Genomic DNA, 25282 nt, shown 5'->3' on the forward strand with positions numbered 1-25282 from the left:
GTTTGCCTCAAATGGCACGAGCGCGCGTCGCCCGATCGTTTGTGCAGAGCTAGAAATGGGACCGCGAACGTCGTGACTTCATTCAGCAGCAGTGACGCGGGAGCCATGGGTGCTGAAAGCCGCTGGCAGCGCCTTCTGAATATAGAGTCGTATAAAATCATTCGCTTCCGCAAACGCCGCCGCTCTTGTCGAACAGTGAACGACCATGCACCTGTCTGTTGTTGAAGCGCAAACACGAACGCAGTGGCGATGTTTTTGCAATCAATCAATCAATCAATCAATCAATCAATCAATCAATCAATCAATCAATCAATCAATCAATCGATCAATCAATCAATCAATCAGAATAATTGCAGACAAAAACAAATAGTACCAGCATGATTGTCATGTTAAAATCCCCAAGTAAGGGACTGGCTACGGACTCCCGTTCGTGATATGTGTCCCAACTCAATTTATAGCGGGGGGGGGGGGGGGGGGGTTATGAACATTTAACGAGTGGTAAATTCTGGCGGTCACGCGGGCCAAAATTAAACTTGACAGTGCGCATGCCTGCACTTCTTATTTAACAAACGGGGACAGGAAAGAACTCATGACGCTGCAAAAATATGCGCCAGTGTAGCCATTCTTAAAAACTACGGCATGCAGCTGGTATATTAGCAGGTAAATTGTGAAGAAAAAACCCACAGAGAACGGTTACCGCTGCGTAACGCGAGATTCAACTGCAGCTGTTTGCGTGGGTGAATACGTTATCGTTTATCATTTATTTATTTTTTTCTATCGCAGAGTACGCTTGACGTCACCATTCTGTGGCTTGAGACATCAGTGTGCACAGATCGCTCAGCGTGGTGCATTACCAGGGTGAATAACGTCACTTCATGCGGACCAACCAGCGTGGTGCGTTGTAGTGACGTTTTGCATGACGCCACTGCACGGCGACGCTTGAGTGTGGCGCTGCGTTACGCCGACGCCACAAAACCGGGAAACGCGCAGGACTATGCGCGATTTTCGGCGGCCGATCTCAACTACGAACGAGGTGCAGCTTGTGACCTCGAAACGGACTCGTATTCGAGTTTAAGCTTAACCTCACCAGCAGTTAAAAAGCATATATTTCAAGTCAGCACGAAAGGGGGAAAAAGGTCGTGATCACTAATACAGATGCAGGCTTGCAGGAATATCATCAGAAGTTTTTATTTTTACACATTTACCAGCTGGAAGCAGAGTAAGGGGCACGCTTTCAAATAAATAGTAACTTCGAGGATCAATTACTGACGGCATGAATGGAATTCCTTCAGGTGGCAGGTAGTTAGAGGCGTGGAGTTCGATGCGCAAAGTGACACACGACGAACGGGCGTCAGCCAGCAAGGTATCGTTCGCCTAAACTATGCTGCAGACGAAAGATAAAGCCATTCCGGACAGGTATCCAAACTACACAGTTTAATGGCGGATGCTAATCAGTGCGAATACCGACGACGGGTGTGCGCTTGCGTCTTCCGTCTTTATCGCAGTCTGACCACCACGATGAGCAAGAACGCAATGCAGTGTCGCCACCTGATGGCACGGAGAACGGAACCGCGCAGTCTGGATCTGTCCCGCGGCAAGAAAGGCTCGCACAGCCCGGGTTCAGCCGACCACTCGCCGCCACTACATGCATTTCTCCCGGATAAGGACGTCGCGCACGCACTGGCAGCTAGGAGCGAGCGTCAACGATGGAGAAATGCTGTGACGACTTCCCCCTCCACGTGCTAAGCAGGAGGAAAAAGAAACTGTAATAGCAATAAAGAAGAAGGCGCGCGACAAACATCCGTGTTGACAGCTCTGACGTTCGCCGAGCCGGCCACGGCGCAGTTGAGCCCTCCCCCCTTTCCCACTTCTGGATATTCGCCTTTCTTCGGCAAACAAGCGCGAATATGCCGCGGTAATTTCCCCCTCCGCGTTCATTCTCTGCGCGTCGTTAGGGCCCGAACGCTGGCGCGGCCGCACGCGCGCTCCGCCCTTTTAAATTCTAGGCCTCACACACACACACATACGGGAGGGGGAGGGGGGAGGGTATGCTTACTAGAGAGTCACCCTCGTTTGCGCAAAGGACAAGAATGACGCGGCGGCCTTGGGCGTTCCGCAATGGGCACCTGGGACGCCAGGCGGCTAATAAAAAGGCACCTCCCCAACAACATAGCGACTCCGCGGCAATTTCCCAAAGGCTTCTTGTCCCTCGCTTGTAAGACGTGAGCACTGAGTGTCCAGCCGTCAGGCGGAGACGCGCGACGCGCTGTGTTCACGTCATCTGGAAGTGAAACCACTGCGGTTTAACCTCGTAGCGAACGAGCTCTGTTCCCCCGCGCACACGCTCATGAGAACAGTCCCCAAGTAGACGAGATGCGTCAATTTTTAATGTAGGAATGCATTAAACGTATGCATTCGCCGACCTGCCCAAGGTTTCCATGTCCAACAAAGGCACACCGCAGGGCGGATCCCCATCCTTACTCCACCCCCTCCTAGGACCGAACAGTGACAGGCTAGAACACCTCAGACTCGAAAGAAGACATTTCTCACCACCACACAAATAACTATCCTCCTCGGACGCCACAAAGTGGAGAACAATACAGAGTAAATTATTTCGTAATCTTCACCTTGGTGCGGAACAAGCCCCACGCTTTATCATACCTCTTGGGAATGTCAGGACAAGCCATACGAAACGTTAACAGTGCCATACGCGACACAGTAGCCGTGGGAGATGGGGCTGACCAGCGACAACCTGCACAAGCAAGCCTGGCTGATCCAGCTAGTCCGCAAGTCAGCTGCCGCCAGCGCGGCCCTGGACTAGGGGCCCCGACCACCCGGCTCCTGCAACTTCTTTTGGCTAAACAAAAATTAAGTCTCTCTTTCTCCCACGGTTTTCTGTCCGAGCCCAAAAATGACCCTGCTGGTCATGGAAGAAGATGAGGAAAGAGTAGTAGAAAGCGAAAGCCTTGATAGGATACAAGGGCTTTGGTGGGAGCTCCCGTTCTAATGCACGTATAAATTTTTATCGGACGTTTTTAGGAGACCGGAGAGGTATTATTGGAGACGCATACCAGTTTACCGGACGCCTCCTGGGCACGCGCAGTGACATGGGAGAGGCCACCACGCGTGCGCAGAAGGCATCAGGTAAACCGGTGTGCACGCCTCCGCTAAAAACGTCTGTTAATGCGGGAATGCTTACAACGCCTACATTCGCCCACACGAGAAGGTCTACGCAAGTTGTGAGAAGAAAGCGCGTAACACTCGGTCACTCGAACTCGGTCGCGCTTACCGTTACGATGAGGAGGAGGTTTCGATGATAGGGAAGGCGCCTATATTCCTGCAATATCCGCGTTGAGCATTAGGGGAGATGACTGAAACTTTATTAATACTGCATAACTGTTTTGCATTTTGGTGTCTGCATTCATTGCTTGCGATGTAACGAAACGAGTTGTACGAACGTTTCCAGCGACGACGTAAGCGTCCGGTGCGAGGGACTCGTTCTTTCCTCGTTACCGCTTGGCTACGTGAAACATGCTAAAGTGTAGCACTGAAATTCCGCACCTGTAGCAATCGCCGAAGCACTTGTAAGCCCACCATACTGGGGCAATGCTTGTCCACCTAAGAAGCGCCTCGTCAATCACTGGAGACCCTCTGAAACTAAAGCCACCAATCGCGCAGCGGCCTGGGCTCCGCTCCGCTGCTGATGGATATCGAGGCGACGCGGTAAATATTTAGCAGCCGCGGATAGCGCGACGTTATAAAACGGGCGGCTGAAGACGGAGGTTGTGAGCCTTTAGGTTTATCCTCGCAGAAGCAGCGCGAGATGTACGAGCGGTGGAACAGATGGAAGCAGACACCGACGCTGCGTAGTCTTCTGTATCAACGTCCGATAAACTCGTTCAATCTTCCGTCCACCGCGACGAGCGAATTTCTCGCCGCTATGCCTACGAGCATAGCTAGTGGCGATTCAGTAAGGGCTGGCGGCGTTGTTCCCGACTCGCTTAGTTTCGCCCGTGTAGAAAGCTGCTTCTGAAGACGTTCAGCGAGGAAACAGAGCAAAGACTGGGCCAGCACCAGGCGGCGTGGGTGCTGCATGGGGCACATATCCTTCAGCGGTGGCGAATGCGCGAGGCCGGCGCAGCCAGGCGAACGCGGTCAAGCGGGGTCAAGAAGCCCGGGTGAAAAGCGACCGCAGGCGGAAGCGTTGCGCTTGCTCCACTTTCGTGCCGCCGCGGAGACAGGTGCGCCTCGCCCCGGTGACAGCTCGGGCGCAGCAGCAACAGCAAGGACAAAAAGTATTTAAAACCGATGAACGCGCCGGCACCGCGGGACGCGCTAAGTGGCCGGCCAGGCACGAGACGGGGACAAACGAACGAACCAACCCGGGGAACGATTACTTCGTCGAACGGCGCCCGCGGGCGGCGACGGAGCGCGCGCTTCCGTGTCTATCAAACGCGGCCCGGAGGAGAGGCGTCGACGGCATTGTTTCCTCGTCGCGGGGCCCGGCGCTGCCCGCAGTGGCGGCGACGGTGGGCAGGCGGTCCAGGAAGTCGGCGTAAAGAACAAAACCGACGAACGCCGGCGGCGAGAGTGCCCAAGCGAACAGCGCGCCCCTCCTCCCCCTTTCTTCCGGTCCCCTCCGCAGCCTCCCAAGTTTTCTCGCCGGACAGGGCCCGATCTGCGCGGCCGCTGACACCGGCGGTAGCCGCGCCACGCGGTGATCGTTCCTCCGCGATCCCTCTTCGTCTTCCGTGTGGCAAGACTCCGTTCTGGGTGACCGCTCCGAGCATTCCTGCAGGACCTGGACGCCACAGAGAAGCCCAAGCTCGCAACTTGCGGCTGTATTCTGAGGCCAGTATGGCACGATCACTTAGGTGTCTTCGGAGGAGCAGCAGTAGACTTGAACGGCACATGGCACTGCCTGTAGCCATTTCTTCCCTGAAGCGAGGCGGGTAATAATGTCCGCGCATAGCACTTGCTAGGGAGACCAAGGCGAGCAAATTTCGGGCCTGCTCGAAAAGGCTGCGTCCACGCGCTGGGCGCTGCGCCACACGAGGAGGCCCAAAACTAGCCAGTATAGATAAAATTAAAAAGGGCAGACAAACGCTGCCAATTTTCAATGCGAGAGGAGCAGACGCTGCCGCCACACCACATGCGACCGCATCAGATTCTTAACCAGAGCTTCAAATGGTCCCAACCCAATCAGACGCGCTGTAAACGGTACGACCCCAAGATCGACACCACTCCGACGACTTGGCTTCGCCGGGTAGAGGCTAAAAAAAAAACAACGCGTCCTCCCGGAGGTAACGCAAGAAGCGGGCTCTGCGAATACTGACAGCGGCGCAGGCCCGACGTCGCCGGCTGGCCGCGGCGGTGGAGCCCCGCGGCGGCCGATTCTCGAGGAAGAACAAGAGGCAGGTCCTCGTTTTGGCAGCCAAGCGAGAAACGCGTCCACACGGGCGGCCCCGGTCAGGCGGGAAGCGCAAGGTGAACGAACCGCCGGCACACAGGTTGGCGCTGTTGTTGCATCTGCTCCGGCGGCGCAAGACGCGGGAGAGGAGGCGCTTCCTCGTGTCCGCCGCAACCCCCGTTTCGGTGGCCGCCGCATTGTGCAGCGCCGACCTCCCCTCGGCGCGGAAAGGTCGATCCCTCGGCCATTTCTTTGTCAAGCGCGCGGCTGTCCTCTTCGGAATGCCCCCCCGACAAACACGTTTGGCTCGGGCGGCCCTTGACGGACGTCGCCGGAAGATTCCGACCATGTCGTCGACTCACCCGGCAGGGTTGGCCGGCCGCGATTTTGCGAAACGCACCGGGAACACGGGCCGGTCGACGCCCATGCACGCGGGACCCGTCGGCTCTCTCGTGACCACGCCAACAACGGTAGCGCTGTCATGAGCGCGATGGGGGGCTTTGCCTAACAACGCCTGGACGCGCGACACTGCAGTATCCACGAGGCGGGCTTGGCGCAGAAAATTACCCAGCTTTGAAAGAAAACTACGAAGGAACCGACTTTTGCGCAAACGGGAAACTGCTTTTCATATGCGATATGACGCATTGCTGTTGTCTTCGTCCGAGGATGAGTTGACCTCTTACTTAGAGAACGCTGGTCATATTTGGTGATTAGAGACAGATGGGCGCAGGTGGTGCTGAAGGCTCAAGTGACAGAACGATTATCTCAAGACAGCTCCGTATTGCCCCTCATGTAAAGCCCTCAACCGAGGGCCCTTGAGGTATTTGTAATAAATAAATAAATATTAAGAAGTGCGAGATCATGATAAAATGTAAGTTTTAGACACTGAAGTGCCCCTGCAGCCATGACTATAGTCCGAGAGGGACAATTGACTGAGATTATACACGGCAGAGCTAACATTACAATTATATTCTAACATCAATTTGTGTTTACCCTTTTCGCCATTTGTCATTGACCTAAGCCGCCACGCTCCCCGTTCTCTGTCAGCTGGCGCAACGGACGATAAGCATGAAATACATCTGCCCAGACTGCTGTTTCCTGCAAGTGGCCATTGCCAGCAAGAAAACGTGGATAGTTAAGCTGGAAAACAAGGAACATTCGCTTTGACGCCAAAATTCCCCATGCCGGAGAGGAGCCTGCACCCCCTGTTTTCCAGACCCCGCTTCCTCGATGGCTGAGCACCGGACCCACCGCATGCCTACCCATTTAAACGGGGAGGTCTCACGTCGGTAGCTGTTTCTATAAATCCCAAATACGGTCCGAAATGCTACACCATACGAGAAGGCGACAACCGGTATTTCAGACCGGTTCGTGTCTCCTAAAGCCTTTCTTTCGCCAGGGAAATCCGAGCAGCAGGCCGAAAGCCGCTTGCACTCATCAACCGGGCGCGGTGCAATGATTCGAGCCCAACACCTCTCACACAGGACAAAGAGCGGCTACGCCATCGCTGAGGTTAAATCTTGAAAGCTGGCGTTCGGGAAGACATTTTGTTGTTTTTGTCAGCGACAAAAATGAAGAAACATGAACGTCACAGGACACGCGCTGAGCTTCAAGACATTGTCCAATTTTCCGAGAAAATTTGGCGCCTGCAACCTCAGTTGCCCCCACGTAAGGTCGGGAAAGTCCCAATACTCCTAAACGCGGTCTATCAGGCATGCTGCAACGCATCACCCCGCGTTCGCGTACACGGCCGCTTCTACAGGAAAGAGCAAGTGGTTGACTCATTGGTTGCCTCCTGGACTGGAAAGGCACGCGCCTCCTGCGGCGACGCCGCATTCGGGCTGCATGCTGTGCGTACCGGGCGTCGCACTTTGCAAAGGTTCCTTCTCACACTCATTCCTTTGGCCCACCGCCGTTGGTACTGACTGCGTGTGACGTCACGGCCGACAGTCAGCAAGTGCCGTCAGTCGCGCGGCGTCAAGTGGCCCTAGAACGAATCCCCGAAAAGAATCGTTACAACTGTCCTTTCTTGCAGAAGGAAGGTTCCTCTCATCGGAATTTTTATTACAGCTATCCGTCACGCAGCAGGACTGGCGAGGCGTATAGCGCACGAGAAGCTAGTTAATACCAAGCATCGAAAGGGGTAATTAGCTATGGTACATAGCTGCACAAACTATTGCAACACTGCACCGACAGAAAGGGCAGTCTAGACAGAAGGAGAACAAAAAGCAGGAGGACAGAAGAGAAGCAAGAACGCGCCAGCCCCAATGGGCAACCGCCGCACACAATGCGGGCAAGCCCGCCAGAGCGCCGACGACAATGTCCTTCAGATGTGCAGCACGTTCTGAATGGGCCGGCAGCGCGCGCACGAGGAGGCAGCCGCGTCCACGGCCGTGACTATCGTGCGCGAGGATCGATCTGGCGGCAAGTTTCTTTTTTTCTCCGCGCACCGCAGATCGCGCCACGATATCGCCTCGCCGGCGAATCAGAACGGCGCGGTTTTATTTTACCGCCGCGTCGCGCCCTAAAGCCGCGCGGCACCCAGCAAGACAAGCGCATAAGAGACTCTATTACAGCGTAGTTTTTCTGCAACGTAATGTGCGCGTGCATGTTTTGAGAATGTGGACGCATGGGAAGAACGCTGGAAGGCATAACAAGTACGGGGGGGGGGGGGGGGAGGGCTCAAATTTTTTTTTAACGCGGCAGTCTTGTGTCTGACGACGCCGATGTCGCCCATCCGCGCAAAACGAGCGTGCCAAATGGCCACCCGGAGCGTACCGTGGGAATGTCAGGGGCCTCGCGGTCCTCTGTTTTCTTTTTTTTTTTCTTCACCGATTTTACAATGCGGAAGAGGTCCTTAGTATCAGCATTACAGCTCATGCGCACTGACCGTGAGCGCAGGGCAGAGCACATCTCATCTAACTCGGCCTGAAAACCCAAGCAGAAAGACCCTGGCTTTCTTTTGCAACTTCCATGATCCGCGCAACATTACGTGCGCAGCACGTCGCGTCAGCTGTCGCGAGAAAATTCTTGGTTACATTTGCAAACCTCGGCTATCTACGCGCATCTTGTCGCTCTTTCTGTATAAACTAGCATAAAAGTACACATGTGTGGCCACACGCAAGTTGAGCGACCTAAGCGCTTGCGCGGGAAATGCGACTAATGAAGTATGAAAAACAAGTTGGGCAGCACTGCTGCGCCATCGCTGTAAAACGATCGCGAAAGAGACGTTGCAGGTAACGGCGCACACAAGTTTTTTTGTTTTTTTTCGGAGAGTAACAACAGCAGCGGCGTAAATCGAACCCGCTACTTCAACACACAGCGCACAAACAGGCAATGCAAAGCACCTGCCGGAAGTGCAACATTCTTCGACAACACTGTACCGCCGCTTTAGTCGGAACACTGTCAGCAGAATAGAGCACTAGTTATTACCGCTAACAATTACATCTGAAAGCCGAGGGGTCAGAACAGAGAGACAAAAAAAACGTTGTAAGAAAGAAGAGCCTGGATTCGTTACGTGACTGGAAAGCCCATGTAGGAAACGTCTATGTTCAGTTTCCTTTCGTCAGGTTGCGACTCTGGAGCAGCCAAGTCCTTACATCTACCATGTCGAACTCGTTTCTGCTTTCCCTTTATGTGTCCCCCTTGTGCCTTTTCCTCCAGGTTCCGGTATCAAATCAGAATCTGCTTCGGGTAAATCCCCCTCCTTCCCTTCTCGCTTTTCTCTTGCTCTCTTCCTTTACCTTTTTCCTTTCGACACAGCAGGTCAACGACCGTATTTGGTGCAGAACGCTTCGCGAGCTAAAACTGATTTCGTGGCAACTAGAAAGATAACGACACCAAGAGAGTCGTGGAAGAGTTGACGTTGACGAATCAGTTCCTGAGGGTTACGGCTGAAAAGAAAAGGGCTCTATAGAGCCATCCACTAAGAGGGGGAAAAATACCTCTACGACTATGCTTTCTCATAACTGTGTTCGACCAGCGCAGCTTAGCTATTCGTGCTTTTGCTATTTACGACGCAATGGAGAGACTCAACCAACACCCGTGCACAGCGCGCTCGGTGCTTCCTGGCTGCTGGTGGAGCCATCAGTCACGTGGCGTCGCGCGGTCGGTAACGTGACGGTGATTTCACAGTCACGTGATGATGTGTGACCGTGAAATTTTGGCCTCACGTCATGGTCAAGTCGTTTCACGTACGACGACATGGTCACGTGTTCTGCTAGGTCAGCGACGACGCCGCTCACGCCAAAAGTGAGCCGCTAACAGCTGTCGCTGTAAAAAGAGATTTAAAAGAGATTTCAAAATTCATCGAAATATCCAAACCTCCTCCGGAAATGCACACTTCCCAATTTAAGATGAGCACGTCTCCCTGGGATCCTGCCTCTCGTAAAAGCGCGACGAGCGTAGGAGTCATTTTTACCGAATCAGACACGCAAAACCCGGAGCTTGAACATGAGGCCCACCGACTCGCGCCTTCTCTCTCCTAGCACTATAGCGCCGCCACAAGGATCACTGTGACAGTGCGATCGCGCAATGGACCGACCCGCCGGTCTGTGTAAAGACAGACAGACAGAGACGGACGGACGAAAGAACGGACGAACGAAAGAACGGACGGACCGACAGACAGATGGGCGAACGAACGGACGGAGAGACGAACAGACGAACAGAGAGACGGACGGACGGACGGACGGACGGACGGACGGACGGACGGACGGACGGACGGACGGACGGACGGACGGACGGACGGACAGACAGACAGACAGACAGACAGACAGACAGACAGACAGACAGACAGACAGACAGACAGACAGACAGACAGACAGACAGACAGACAGACAGACAGACAGACAGACAGACAGACGGACGGACGGACGGACGGACGGACGGACGGACGGACGGACGGACGGACGGACGGACGGACGGACGGACGGACGGACGGACGGACGGACGGACGGACGGACGGACGGACGGACGGACGGACGGACGGACGGACGGACAGACGGACAGACGAACAGACGGACAGACGGACAGACAGACAGACAGAGAGCCGGACAGACAGACAGACAGACAGACGAACAGAGAGCCGGACGGACGAACAGACAGACAGACAGACAGACAGACAGACAGACAGACAGACAGACAGACAGACAGACAGACAGGCAGGCAGGCAGGCAGGCAGGCAGGCAGGCAGGCAGGCGGACGGACGGACGGACGGACGGACGGACGGACGGACGGACGGACGGACGGACGGACGGTATAGTAGGTATACACCTTTCCAACCTGGGCGCTGCCATATTGTTTCCGGCGGCGGAACCGGTTTCTAGCAGTCCAGAGAGGAGGCGTTTCGCCGCTTCCACCGTGCTAGCGGGAGGTGCCCACTGCAGTCCAGGGAACAATATGGCAGCGCCCAGGGAGCCCTTTTTGGAAAGGTCTATAGTAGGCAGAGCAAAACTAAAGCTGTTCGCGCATAGAAGCAGCTTACTAGGCGCTCTGCTGCCGCCGAAGTCTCCAGGCATGGGCACTGCTTGTCATTAAGCTTTTCGAATGACCACGCCGGGCAGTGTAAATGCAGATCGTTTAATCCTGAGACGTTCACTGCTACAGCTAAAGGCACTATTTATTCTTGAATGAAGGATGCCTATTCTTCCGTTGCGATATTGCTGCGATACTCGCATGTGTCACATTCTGCGGGGTAAACCAGCGTCGGTGTAAATGCCGTAAATGCCAACCGAGGCGCCGAAACAGCTTCAAGGCTTTTCTCCAACGCCGGTGCTCATTGATGACGCACATCACAATGAGCGGAGAGCCGCGAATTCGTGATCCGATTAGTCAACGCAACAAGCGCACTTTTCACCCCGTGCGCAGCAAAGCGTCGCGATAAGGCACACGAAGTAGCGGGTACTATACTTCACTGTTCTTAGCTTCTAAAGGGCTTCTTTAGCTGGCGAGCGATGATTAAAAAAAAAAAACCTAACTAACAAGATGTGTCAGTACAATGTAGAGCTAAAAAACAGAGTGCTTACAGGACGACTAAACTGGCCACAGGCGTTGAACTTTTTTTTAATAGGTCTATCGTATTCACCTCGCTGCCTCTTACTTGCAGACAGAGCCGCCGCGGTGGCTCAGTGGTCATGGTGTTTGGCTGCTGACCCGAAAGACGCGGGTTCGATCCCGGCCGCGGCGGTCGCATTTCTATGGAGGCAAGATGCTAGAGGCCCGTACAGTGCGATGTCAGTGCACGTTAAAGAGCCCTGGTGAGTTCCGAAATTATCCGGAGCCCTTCACTAAAGCGTCCCTCATAGCCTGAGTCGCTTATGGCACGTTAAACCCGATAACAATTAAAACCTTACAGGGATTCGAATTTCTGTTCGCGCTTCACGTATGCATAAACTGAAATACATGTGCGAAGTTTCGGAACTAATAACGTCACACGTGCGCTATACGCAAACCGTCGCCAAGGAAGACTAGAGAGATACAGCATTACAACATTCGCGTGGGTACAACTGTGTGGCGCGCTTGTTTCAGGCTTCATACAGCGCAGCTGAAAAATATGGACAGCCTGCAATGCGGCTTCAACGCGAGCTGTAATGCTAAGGCACACTTATTTCGCGTGTAGAAGGTACTCAGATAAGCTTTAATATGCAGCATAGGAGGAACTGGCTCTTTAAAACCGATACGTTATGAATGTTAATTTCCTCGGTACCAGCGAATCGCTACCATTGTTGTCGGGACTGAACATCATTGTCTTAAAATTTCTCACACTGTTTCCATTCTGGGACCAGAAATGTGCATTATCTGAAACAGGCCGATCAAACCATCGCTATTTTTGTTGACACCCTTCACGGCCTACTTAAAATCCATTTCTGCCTCTGACCATTAAACAATTTGTAATTAATATATTCTCTGATGCTGTTACGATTTCTGTTTCAACAACCGAACGATGGTTGTGACGGGAAAGGTGGGTTAAGGTCGCGTAGGGCATGAAAAAAGCTGCAATACAATTTTTGAAGCGTAGTTTTAGGTTCAAGAGAGCCGGATAATGACAACAAACAACGTATCAGCGATTATGCTGCATTTTTTTTTTTCAAGCTTCACGGCAGTGACCTAAACCCACCTTTCACGTCACAACGTCACAGCCATCGTTCAGCGCCAGTCCTGTTGTCTTGTGTTCGTCCCTGTCTTTTCGAGCTGCTTCTTTTTATCATGGCATCGTTTGCTTGATGAAATCGAAACAGTACGAGAGAAGAAATTCAAAGTATTTGAACTGAATTCTAACTGAACGTTTATTTCCGGACACACAGGAAATGGGCCTCGGGTGAAAAGCTACAAGGGTAGCTTTACCGGTCGTAGGCGAATACCACGTTATATACTAATGTCTTACGCGCCACTAGAGAGAAAAAAAACATGAAAACTGAAATTAGTCTTTATACTCCACGTGAGATCATCGTAACAAGAGCACGACGACGAAAAGCTTCGTTATGAGGGTTATGAGTTATATCGCGGTAAGAGCGGCGTTCCCGAACGCGCGGCTTTGCAGCATCCTGGTGCCGTGAAAGACTGCGTCGAAAAGCAGCATCATTTCAGCCGGTTCCGTTGGAACGTGTGCACACTTGATGCGCGACCGCAGCGTACCGCTCAGGTGCCAGGTGCGAAGGGGACCTTTCGAAGGGAAATACGGGAAGAGAAGGAGGAAGTATAGTTGGCGACCACGGCCAGACTTTTCCAGCGCGCGCCGCGCAGGTGCCAGCCAGCCTCAGTTTCGCAACGGCAGCAGCAGGCTCTGGGCGAGGAAAACGCGCGACGCGCCGCGGCTTCGTCAAGCGCCCGTCGGCGCAGGTCCGCGGCTGTCCTTGGAACGACCTTTGTTCTAGCGCTTCGACAGAGCGCGAAAAAACAGCGACGCGCGAGCGGAAAGTGAAACTAGGCAAAGTGTCCGCCACCGCCGCCACTGGCGAGGAGGAGGCGGCCGCCCGCGTTCAAGCGCGACCGCGGCGCGCTTCAGGGCTGCCGCCGCCCGGCGCAAACAAGCCGCGCTCTCCGCGCCTCGAAGGCCGCGGCGCGCACCGACACGCACGCACACTAGGTCTGACTGCGAGCGCGGACCCGCCGCCGCGCGAAGGAAGTCGCCGCGGCGCTGCCCGGCCGGGATTCGAGCGCGCACGCTAGATAGCGATCGAGATCGCGCTCGAAAGGGTCGGTCGATCAGGCTCGTTGGGCGCCGTAGAGGTTGCTCGGTTTCGTCTCCACTTCGGCGTCTCACGTGCGCTGGGCTCATACAAGAGAAAGCGCACAATTAGCTGCATTGGAAGAAAGCGTGAATAAAAAGCACGTGTTTACTGTTTGTGTGTGTGTGAGAGAGAGAGGCGATCAAGTCTTGATGATCTTTCATCAGTCGGATCGACAATATGCGCGCTAATATGGGCGAGTCTAGAAGTAGCCACGGCTTGCCAACTGACACGAGCTTGCTGGGAATCGAAGGTGAGACAGGCGTGACTCGACTACGCGCTGCAGGCCGCATTAGCAGCGTAAGAAAAAGGGCTTTACCTCTGATGTGCGGCGCACGTAGGGTACAGGGTCCAGTATAAATGCACCTGGGAATTAGGAGCCGCTGAGGCTCCGGGTCATCGACGTATGCTCACCTCCCAACTACGGATTCGAAGGCTTCCGAGGAGACACGTATAGCTTCAAAACTAAAACCGAAGTAGACGCTTGTGTGTATGCAAAACGCACTGCTGGTAAAGCGCATAGTGAAGGTTCCAGCCCACATTCGCGCGCGCCACATAACAAAATAATAATAATTAAAAAAAAACTCGTCGCAATACTAGCTTCATACTCACCGGCTGATGTTGAATTATAGGTATTGTGGTGCTGGAGCAGTAGTGCACTTTTGTTGCGTTAAGCAACATAGCAACCATCTGTTTCTGAATAGCCCGCAAAGTTTCAGGAGGAAGTTGGCGGTGAGTTGCTTTAAATTCACAGCTCGTTATGTAGTTTTGTTTGTACCGTGTCTGGAAATCCTGCTCGCAAGGGGACATTGCAAAGACGCCAGCTCGTACTTTTTGGTCTTTTCATTCGTAGTGCATTACTCACACGCCCGTCGTCAGGCGGCGCTTTTTTTTTTTTTTTTTCTGGCGCTGATTGCGTTATCCGTCGCGCAAAACGCACCGCGCTTGCCACCAGCCGGTCCGCTTCCGTGCTCTTAGACGAGATGGCAACATCACGGCGCTTTTAGGCTATTCCAAGACTACTGTCCAGGGATATAGTCCTCATCTCTCAATAACGTGCAAGCATTCAATGTGGATAGGCCACATTGCTTCAAAGACGACGAGTGGTTTCACGGAATCCTAAAAACAACAGGAAATGCAGAGAAGTGATGTGATGCATCACTCGGGTTAAAGGAATAACGTTCATTTATGGTTTCTATAATATAAATATTTCTTCCTAGGTAGTATTTTCAGTGTATACAGCCATGACTCAGCTCAGGTGACGGTATACTGCATTCGACTGGCACCTTATGGCAATAAAAGCCAGCCAGCCTGCCTGCCCTGCCCTGCCCTGCCCTGCCCTGCCCTGCCCTGCCCTGCCCTGCCCTGTCCTGCCCTGTCCTGCCTGTCCTGCCTGTCCTGCCTGTCCTGCCTGTCCTGCCCTGCCCTGCCCTGCCTGCCTGATAATTACCCACATCAGAATGCGGGATACTGCGAGGTGCAGTATATATATATTAAGGGGTGAGCTTACAGCTTGGTCCGTGTAGAGCAGCAGTGGCGCCTCCTCTACAGGCCGCACGCTCTCATCCCGTCCGGAAGTCTTGGGTGGGAAGGCGCACGGAGGTGCTCTGTGGGAGGAGGAGAGCCGGAGTCAGGGGGCGACAAAAAGGCGCCGCGATCATCCTACCGCGCTGATGCGCGCGGCACGCGGAAACGCCACCACCGCGTAGTCTTTTGGGCGGCGACAGCCATTGTCGCGACTCCCCCAGAGCAATTGTTCGCCATGTGCCGCTACGCGAACCTAGCGGGAACATTTTGAAGCGTCAAAGCACATCGTGATATGGAAAAATCGCCAAATTCAGATGCTTTCGGAAGCACGCTTGTTCCTCACTGCAAGAGTGCGCGCAGATCCGCACATCCGAGCGACACTCGAATCAGCGACAACCACAGTAAAAACACCCGGCGTTCTCTGTGCATAAAGAAAGGTAAGGTTATTCGAACGCCGGACAACAGAGAGTTTTGTTGTGAAAGCAACACTGCACGAGTCGCCAAGCCATTTCGCGGAGCTGACGAAAGGCCATACTGCGCATGCGCGAGGAGCAGTGACATCACACGGCGCACAGCTGGCGCGCCGCCGCCGTCGCTGCGCGGGTGACTCAGAGGTGCCGCCGCAGCTGCCGCGCGCTCTCCATCGCCTCTCTCTCTCTCGCTCTATCCTGGTTGCTTTCGCAATCCTCCAGGTTTAACCAGAGCTAAACCACTGCCAATTTTAGCATAGCATACACTGCTATCGTTGCCGTTTTTCGACAGCGTCAGCCGCCAAGAGCGCATGCGCAATAACTCCGACCGTCCAGGTGCGGACCAGACGTGAGCGCACACGGTCCCTCGGAGCCATCTGCGCATGAGCTGTTGACAGCTGGCGATGTCGGTATTGGCGTAAAGATAGAGAAAGCGCTCTGCGTGCGTCGCCATGCTGCTTTGACGCTAGCACGGTGGAAGCGGTAGCGCAACCGGTTCGCAACAGTCCAGAGAGGAGGTGTTTCTACATGTGCGTGTACATGATAGAAAGGTCTACACTCAGCGAAGAAGTACTACAGGGAAGAACGATTGTGCCGCGGTGACATCTTTGCGCATAACACGCGCATCCCGACAGTCGGCCCTCCGAACTAGTTGCGACCACACCAACCAGACCAAGCGAAGCTGCGCAATGCCGTGGCCGCCACCGATATCGTTCTTCCATGCAGGCTTTCCTCCCAGATTTCTTGAGAGGTCCGTTATATTTTGTGTAACATTGGGACAAGCTAAAAGCCATGGCTGCCTTTCCGACAGGCTGACTGCATAGTTAATGCAGTCAGCCTGTCGATGCATGAGAGTTCCTGCTCTCAAAATGCGACAACTTCTGCGGACACAAATTCAGCCTGCGATGTCGCGCTCACATAAAGCCCATATGAGAACTGTATACAGTTCAGACACTGAACTACAGCGTTGGGATGAAGACCTTTGGATCAAAGGAACTTGTGAAGACATATTCTCCTTAATTTTTCTGTACACCATGTCTTGTTCAGGAATAGCGAAGCCAAACGCAAGAGACGAGCTTCGTGATATTGGGTTCTAGGAGCCAAACCTGGCCCAACACCGTACGGCACTACACTGAGTGAAATTTTCTTTGTCGGTGAGTTGTAGAGCTGACCATGATAGTCAAGTTCACCCAAAGCGCAAAAAGAAAAAAAAAAGTACAGAGAATGTTTACTACATTCGAATCGGAGCGAAACGACAGCACCGCGTAGAAGACGATGGTGAGCAAGCAGAGCCGCGGGACGGAGCAGATAGAAGTTGATGAAGACGACGCCCTCCAATGCACAGCGCGAGAGTGGGGTGCAGTTTAACACGAGGCGTGTTGGCTGCGGGGATAGCCTAATGTTTTTGTTTTTATAGCCTAATGGTCTCGCTAAGCGGCCCTTAAAGGAGATCTCTTCGCGCAACCGTGAGTTCGACTCCCAGTCATGGATATTGATTAAATTTCTTTTCCTCTTTTTCGTGGTTTGACCTCTTAACTCAGCTGAAGTTCAAATTTACACGGTCCGCGATTGAAGCCCGAGGTCCCGTAGTGAAGCTTTCGCTTCAAGAGAATGCGGCAATAATAACGGTATTACATGCTACTTCCTACTGAACATCTGCTTTCACCAACACACTAGTTTTCCTTGTCAAGGTGGCGCTCCGCTTCAGCACCGAGACCAAAACTAGAAAAAAAAACATATTGTGTGTTTTTCTGTGACAACAAGCGCACCCCCCCCCCCCCCCCCCAAGAAAGAAAGGAAGAGTGAAGAGTTTCGTTTTATTCGCTTAAGATGAGAGCATAATCGCAATCGCGCTTCTCATCCGTCGTCTGCAACCGAGATAACGAAGAGAAGTCAATGAACCGCGTTTCACATGTTAGAAGATGCTCCGTTTCATCACGGGCCCGATAGAAGCAGCAGCAGAGCCATGGCCTCCATTCGGCTGCCGGTGAATGGGTCCCCGGCAAACCGGTCAGTCGCGGCGGCCACCGACAGCGCAGCCCGAGAGGCCACTCCAAGAAGTGCGCGCTGAAAGGGCGCGACCAGCCGCGCGAGGGGGAGGGGGCGCGACGGACGAGCGCGGCCCGGACCAGCGGTCAACGCGGGCCGCTTCGACCGGAACAAATAAATAGGATGGCCCGAAAGGCACCCCGCGCCCGTGAAGCAACAAGGGAGCAGTCCCGGATTCTTTCTTCCCCAGCGAGCGAGGGGGAAAGGGAGAGCAAGCAGCGCGTCGAGAAGTCGCTCCGTTCTGGCCCCCGGGAAACGGACGACACAGACGAAGCACGCACGCGCGCGCAAGCAGGCCGGGAAGGAGGGCGGCACCGTTATAAGCGAGAGGGCGAGGGAGTAATGGCAGCCGCCCCTGTGAGCACAACACAAGCAGCCCAGAAGAGGCGAAAAGGGGGCGAAACCAAGGCGCCAGATCTTCCCGCCGCAAGGGAGCCAGAAACAAACTCACGCACGCGCCCGTCTCAAGGCAAGCCGGGACGGAGCCCCTGAGACAAAGACAAGCTAAACCGACGCCGACCGAGCCAATCCAGAAAGGTTTCCCTATCCGGGAACAAGAAGAATGAGCTTAGCAGCGCCCAGATGAAAGTAAAGCTAAGGACAAGAGCCGCGAAAGAAAGCGAAATAAGGAAGACCGGGCGTCGGCTCCTTTCCCCAATCGATACGCAGTCTGTGAACATTGCGTTGTTTCTTCGCCGTTTGAGCCTCTTTTTCCTTCTAGCCGTGTCGACTAACCCACGTTCCCTCCTCTTGCCAGGGCTCGTTCCCAGGCCGACCCTCGCCCCTGCTTTTTCTCCCTCTTTTTTTGCCCCAGTGCAGAGGCAGACCAAGTAAGCACCATCCAGCCACTTCGGTCATGCAATCGAGAGGCGCGGGAGAGCAACCCTGTGGCACGGGGTTGCCAGACCGAGCTCCATCCTGTTATCGACCAAAGCTGTTTCTAGCTATGCTGCCTTTCTCATCCCCCCCCCCCCCTTTTTCTTTCTTCCCCTGCTCTCTCCTTTTCGCTTTCCCTCCCTTCTCATTTTTCCCTTGGAAATCGGCGGACAGAGCTCGGGGTGCTTACTTCAGTTACCACACTATTCGCTTTGGGATTTGCGTCCCCTTCCTCTTCGTTTTTTTTTTTTCCACCGCCCCCGTGGCGCTCTTTTCGGTCCATCTCGTCTCGGCATATCTGTTTTTGTTTTTCTTTCGGCACTTTGCTTTCCATTCGACCCCCTCCTCTTTCTCCGGTCTTTGCGCACTCGCCAGTCAAATGGGAGAGCCAAGGTACTTTCTCGGGACTGCAATCTCCAAGCGAATGCAATGGGGTTTCAAGGCATTTCTTCCCTCTTTCACAACTCCTCCCTCAATCCTCCCGGCTCCCATTTTCTTTTTCGCCTCCGTCACATCAGAGAGAGGACTGCAGCGGGTTTGTTTCTGTTGCGGCCAGCGCAGAGAAGGGAATGCCTGAAGTGAATGGTCTTTTGCGCAAACAGTCTGCGCTCGCTTCTTCACTGGTTTCTCGCTAGTCAGACTCGAAAAAGTTGCCTATCTTTTTTTTTTTTTTTCAGGAAGTGGATGCCTGCCAAAACGCAGCAACATGGTGGTGCGGGAATAAGGCTGGTGCCGCCTCGCTCTTTTCGCAAGCCGAATTTCACTCGACCAAAAGTGGCGCAGCCGTCGCCAACGAGAGCGCAAAGAACCACCGAAAAGAGAACCATACGAGTATGGCGTGTCATCCCTTACGCTCACTGCGTCTGCTCGCTGCATGGTCAGAGTTGTCCCACTCCGTCAACTCCCCAAGCGAAATAAAACGCCCAGTAAGAAAATGAAACTATACGCCACTCGCACTCCTTTCCCACCCACTCCTTTCAGTCATATTTATTTATTTACTTAGGCACCCTAGGGGCACATTCGGGCATCACAGAGATGCGGATAACACACACTGAGCGGACTACACAATGATTTTTTTATATGAAGTATTCATTTCCCATAGGTTCGCCACAACCCACAAGCGGATGCCACCCCCTGCGACTTCACGCTAGCAGGTCCTAAGCGATCGGTTAAGGGGGAGAATCGGTCTAACCGTTGGTTGGAGGGGCTCCTTTGAGGAGCACTTTTCGCTTCGTTCTTGAGTCGTATCCGACTAACAGTACTCAGAAGCCAACGGCGCGGGGACAAAGGACAGTCTCCTTTTCTTTCCTGTATATACAGTCGGATAAGAACGGAGAGGGAAATGCCCCTCAAAGTAGGCCCTCCAGCCAATGGCGTCGGTCTTTTCCCCCTTGTGCTGGCTTGCGTGAAATCACAGGGAGCGGCGGATGAATCGGGAATAACCACGGCGGCATGAAAATCGGTCGACGCCATTGGCTGAAGGGCCTCCTTTGAGGCGCATTCGCCGCTGCATTTTTTACTCGCATCCGACTATAGGCGTTTCGAAGTTGTTTAAACATGGCGGCGACGTATTAGCGCAGACGGGTATTGGACCACCTGGCCGCCTGCTGCGCATGCAGGGCGGCAGACGGGCGTTATCGCCTTACCATTGCGCATGCGCAACAGGCACCCGGCTGGACAGGTATATCCGTCTAGCGTATGGAGGAAAGAAAACATAGGAAAGCTCCTAGCTATATGCGAGCTCCTTCACAAAGAGTGCGCCGGAGGCGACGCGCTTTTGAGCAGGGAAGTACACGGGATTCCTTGGCAGAACAGAAGTTGCTCGGGAAGAGCAACATGGGTCTCATAAGCCCCACCGGTGGCAGCAGTCATCGCAGGGCAGTGGCGCTTCGCTACAGCTGAACACCACTGCCCAAGGAGTGGTATGAGGACTCCCAGGGGACCTATGGATGTAGAGAATGATCACTTCCGCACATATATGGACATTAACACATTGTCGCTATTCGAACAACTTTCATCTGTGAACAATGGATCCGAAAATCGGAACCGAAGTGAAAACCGAAGCGCTGATGTACCTAATTCGCATTTGGTCTAACTGCGAAAATCGACTGCCATTTTTTTTTTAAATAAGCTTTTTCATGGAGAAAGATGGCTTTTTCGGCAGAGTAACTCCAGTATTGATGGACGTCAGAAAGCAGGTTAGTAATAATAACTAGTGAGCTGGTTAACTAAATTCTAGTAGGTAACTTTTTGACTTGCGGGTAGGTCCCTGGTTGTAATTACGATGTTTATGGATTGACAGCTACTCTGTCAAATCGCGCCACTCCGTGGTAGACACCGTAGTGTCCGTGCGATATGCAAAACAGACGAATTGATGTGACGTCCCGGGCGCCATTTTGTGGTATAGCGGGCAGCTTCAGCAATGCAAGCCGGAGCAGGGGGCGATTAGTCAATTAGGCATCAAAAATTGTGACGTCAGGGCCTCTCCTATTACCCCCCCCCCCCCCCCCCCCCCTCTCTTTCTCCGTGTTCTAGCGGTAGAGTTCCACGGGCGCTTAGCCATCCCGACGGGTCGCCCGGTGAAACGAGACACAGATCGGAGACAGTGCGCAGCAGAGAGTCGGAAACGACAGTACGAGGCTATGCACAAAGTCTCGGGACTAATTTCCCCGTCCTGCATCGGCCACTTCGTGCGCCGCACGTACAGAGGCTGGCGTCCGGCGATTCGCCCGCTCGTCTGCGGTCGTCGTCTCCGCGGCGGGCAGATCAAAAGCCCCGGCGTTGCCGCCCGTTTGGCTGTCGCGCCGCGCCGCATACAGAGAGCAACCCTTGAGCTTTCTCGCGGCGAACACGCGCGCCGGAATGCAAAGCCCAAGTGCAACAGGGGCGACGAAAAAGGAACAAGTAAAAAGAAGAGAAAACCGCACAGCAACGAGGCAGAGATAAGAAAATAGGAGCCGCCATTTCAGGAACAGTGCCGCTGCCAGAGAGCGCGCGGGAGAGAGAAACAAAAAAAGGCCGAGAACAGACGAAGGCGAAACAGGAAGAAGAGAGAGCTGGTATTCCTGGTTCGAACGCGCACGTTGTCCGCGCGACCGCGCCATTTCGCTGAGAAAAACGGTAGCCGCCGCTCAAGCGATGGGATTTCTCAGACGTGCATGCCGGGCCAAACACGCACGCACACTTATATACGCGCGGGCCCGATGCGCGAACCAGCCCCGATCACGAACGCCGCTGCGGGGCACCGCACCGGCGGCGGCGTATCGCTCGAATCCGACCGCACACGAAAACTCGCGCGTGCGCCCATCTCCTGCTGCCCCCTTTCTTTTTCTTTTCTTCTTCCTTTCCGCCTTTCGCATTCGTTTCTCCTCAATTTTTTTCGTCGGGCTATTCCTCTCCCAGCGTCGATCATACGCCGGGAAAGGAATGGCGCTCGAATGGGCTGCGGTTGTGCGGGAGAGATGTACGCGCCGCCAATATGTCTGAAAGGGAGAAGAAATCATGATAAAAGGCTGCCACCGGAAGAAACTAATGAAGAGAAGACGGTGAAACGGAACAAAACGTCGCGAGAGAAACTTCTCTCGTAAATATGGACAAACATATAGGGCGCGCGAGCGAAAAGGGGAGAGACCGAAGAACGGGGGGGGGGGGGGGGGGGGGGGGTGCGACGCGCGCGCAGACGGGGCTATGGGCACACAGGGAGACATATAAAAAAAAGATTAAAAAAAAGAAAAAGCAGAAAGGTTGTTTCGACCGCGCACCGTCAATACTTGTATACACTCCAGCAGCGGCAGCAACATATCGCCGAGTAGCGGAATAAGAACGAAACTGCAGCGGCGTAATAGAGGGACAGAGAGAAGAGGTAAGGGAAAGGGAGGGGGGACGAGAGGCGAGAAAAACACGAAAACGAAAACAGAGGATCGATATCTCCCCGACTTTGCTTGTATGCCTCGGGGCGTTCAATTCCTCGCGTGTGATGTTTCTTCGGCTTTTGAAAATCACGAAACGTTTCTTCGAGCCGGTTAAAAATACACGCGATGGTTACGCATTTCGTCTGCTTGTTTGTTCACCTGTAAGGAACCAAGCCGTTTTTATGAGGGCGCGATTTTTCTTTATTATACGCCTGGTTACAATCAATTTCACTTTCGCCACTTCGTTCCTCCTAGATCGCAAGGACCGGTTCTGATGGGCGGAACGCGCACACGCCAGATCGCGGCCTCGCTATTCGGCAGCGGTGACGTAACGCAGACCAGTGGAGCGAGAATAGCGCAATTAGAGAAAAGAATGAAGAAACGATTTAAAGGGACCGAACGTAATTGCGAAAATTGCGTCACCCTCTCTCGCCGCCGAAGCTGTGCGCATCCCGTTACAGCTAAAAACGTACAAGCTTATGCGGCTAAAGCAGCTTTAAAAAACGAGATGACTTCAATTATCAATTTTTTTTCGTCTCCATTGCGCTTTCAAATTTCCGCCATGCAAACGTAAAATATTCGAACTGCTGGAAGGCTTAGTGTCTGTAGCTGGCGTGCTTGCAAAATGTCGCTAATTAAGTAGCGAGCGAACGGATACAACAGATACGTTTGTGATTGAATTACAAAGGTTTTATGTACCTGCCTTGGATGAGGACAACGAGAGGGGGTAGGATGATTTAATTAACTAATTTTCGCGCGATCTGATACGAACGGCACTGCGAATGTATAAGATGCGACGATCAAGATGCGACTGTTTCGCCAAGACGTTTCAGACCATGAACACCTACTATGAAAGCTAAGTTTCGGTATAACGTTTCCCGCTACCACCGTAGTAAGTACTAGGCATAAATTTAAACGCGATAGAAACACGATACAAACAGTTGCGACCACCAAAGACATCGATATCTGAGGTACCAGCGAATCCCGCTTCGACAGTATATGCGCACTATGCTCATACGGTCAGCTGCGTGAGAATAGGCGCTCTTCATGCTTCGCCATCACAATGAAGGACACGTGGTCAATTTGGCACTCTTGAACGATATACAACGATGGAGCCGATCGCCTTTAGTCGAAAGAACGACGGAAAACAAGCTGTCTACAAGGGTACGTTCTATGTCTTGCAGCTAATTTGCACCGCATCGAAAACAGGAACAGGGTGGAAGTATGCACTGGGGCTTCGTTACACCCTGACGACCACATACGTAAGCCAAGCACAACAGCTCTGATCGACACCACGCTAATACATGAAGCACAGCTGGTTAATAACTTTCACTTTTCAGCTCATTTAAGGAAATCTCGGCGACTGCGACAGCAATCGCGCCTGAAGAAATCCAGCCGCGTTTATTCCCATTCCGCACACCTTTGGCGCGAAGTGAGCGTGCAGTCTAGACGAGAAGAGCGACGAGACTAAAACGTCTTCTGAATCGCCGCAGTTGAATGAAGTCGGACGAATCAAACTGCTTCCTGCCCATGGAGCAGCAACCTCGAAGACAGCATTCGTCGAATCGCCACCTGTTTCCCTGCAGATCCCTTCTTCCCAGACGTGGCGCACCCCGGCCATCTCTGGCGTCCGCTCTCATTCGTCGTACGCGCGCGATGCGTGCTTTTCACTTTGCGCCTTCACCTTGCCTATACTGATCGACTTGGACGCTCTCGCAAATTCTGGGAACCCTCGCGCGCAGTCATACGCAGTGGGAGATAGACAGAGACAGAGAAAAGAGAAGGCTTGCAGAGACAGAGAAGAGAAACGCGCGAATCGAAATCCGTTCGATCGAGTCGTACAGCGGGAGTGAAAGGAGAACCAAGCTAGAGATGCTTTAAAAGCAAACGATCAAACAAACACGCAAACAAGCGAAAAGGGGCGAAACGGGCCGCAAGAACTATACGACGAAAAGGAAACTCCATCGATTACTCAACGTCCCAGAGCTCACGCTGGGGCCAATAGCAATGATAAGGAAAAAAGAGACGCAGAAGAAAAAAGAAACTAAACCGATCCCTTTCTGGGCGCTGAGAAATCCGTACACTTTGCCGGCGCGCGCGCGCGTATACGTAGTTGCGACGCCGATGTCGAAAGCAAACGGCGCGGCCCGTCTGCCGCCGTGCCGGGTTTCCGCAGGGAAAAGCAAAACGGCGAAATGCATACCGCGCCCGAATATCTGAGACATCTAGCTTTTAACAAGATATATCCCAGCCTCGCTTCTCCGCTGCTTCGTCCGCGTAGCATCCTCGCGACTTTTAATTCCGCCTATACAGCGTCAGCTTCGCGCACACGACTGGAACTCGAGACGGCGATATATATTCTCTTTCGCCCATCGCGTTTCGCGACCAGAAAAGAGGAGAAACACGAAAGCGGCGCGCTCCTCAGAAACGCTCTGGCGCACTTTGCGCTCATTTCGTCAGTTTTCTCTTTGCGTGTATGGCGCGAGCAGGATGAAAAAAGAGGGGTTGCGTGAGTGCTTGAGACATTCGGCGCTTTCGCCCTCCGCTCTGCCTTAGCACGGATCGAAGCCACGGGACTGCACAAGACGACGTCGCTCACGCTCGTCTGAAATGCCGCGGGGGTCGTGGACAGCGCGCCATTCTAATCGCGGGATTAATTCGCGCCGGGCGCTCGATGTACATGATTGCGCGTAAGCTGGTACTGTACACGTCTGGCCTCCTTCAAGCCGCAGGGACATCTCGGCAGACGGGGGACGGTAACGATACCCAGCGTGTCGAACCGCAAGACGAATGTAGAAGAGGCGGTATGCCAGC

The 25282-nt window shown here is 53.5% G+C and overlaps 1 protein-coding gene across 3 annotated transcripts in view; it reads right to left on the bottom strand.

The window, feature by feature from the left end:
• tna (Zinc finger MIZ domain-containing protein tonalli) overlaps positions 1-25282 on the bottom strand; it is a 273408-nt gene that overhangs the window by 142795 nt on the left and 105331 nt on the right. For 2 of the 3 annotated variants that reach the window (XM_089581280.1, XM_089581281.1), the window contains one exon: positions 15146-15242. The exons of the other annotated variant lie outside the window; for it this stretch is intronic. The gene's annotated coding sequence lies outside the window, so the exon portion shown is untranslated. The remainder of the gene's footprint in view (positions 1-15145; positions 15243-25282) is intronic. 3 annotated transcript variants of the gene reach the window in all.

The sequence above is a fragment of the Amblyomma mixtum genome, chromosome 3 (assembly GCF_055824585.1).
Source record: "Amblyomma mixtum isolate Tamu chromosome 3, ASM5582458v1, whole genome shotgun sequence".
NCBI classification, from domain to species: Eukaryota; Metazoa; Arthropoda; class Arachnida; order Ixodida; family Ixodidae; genus Amblyomma; species Amblyomma mixtum.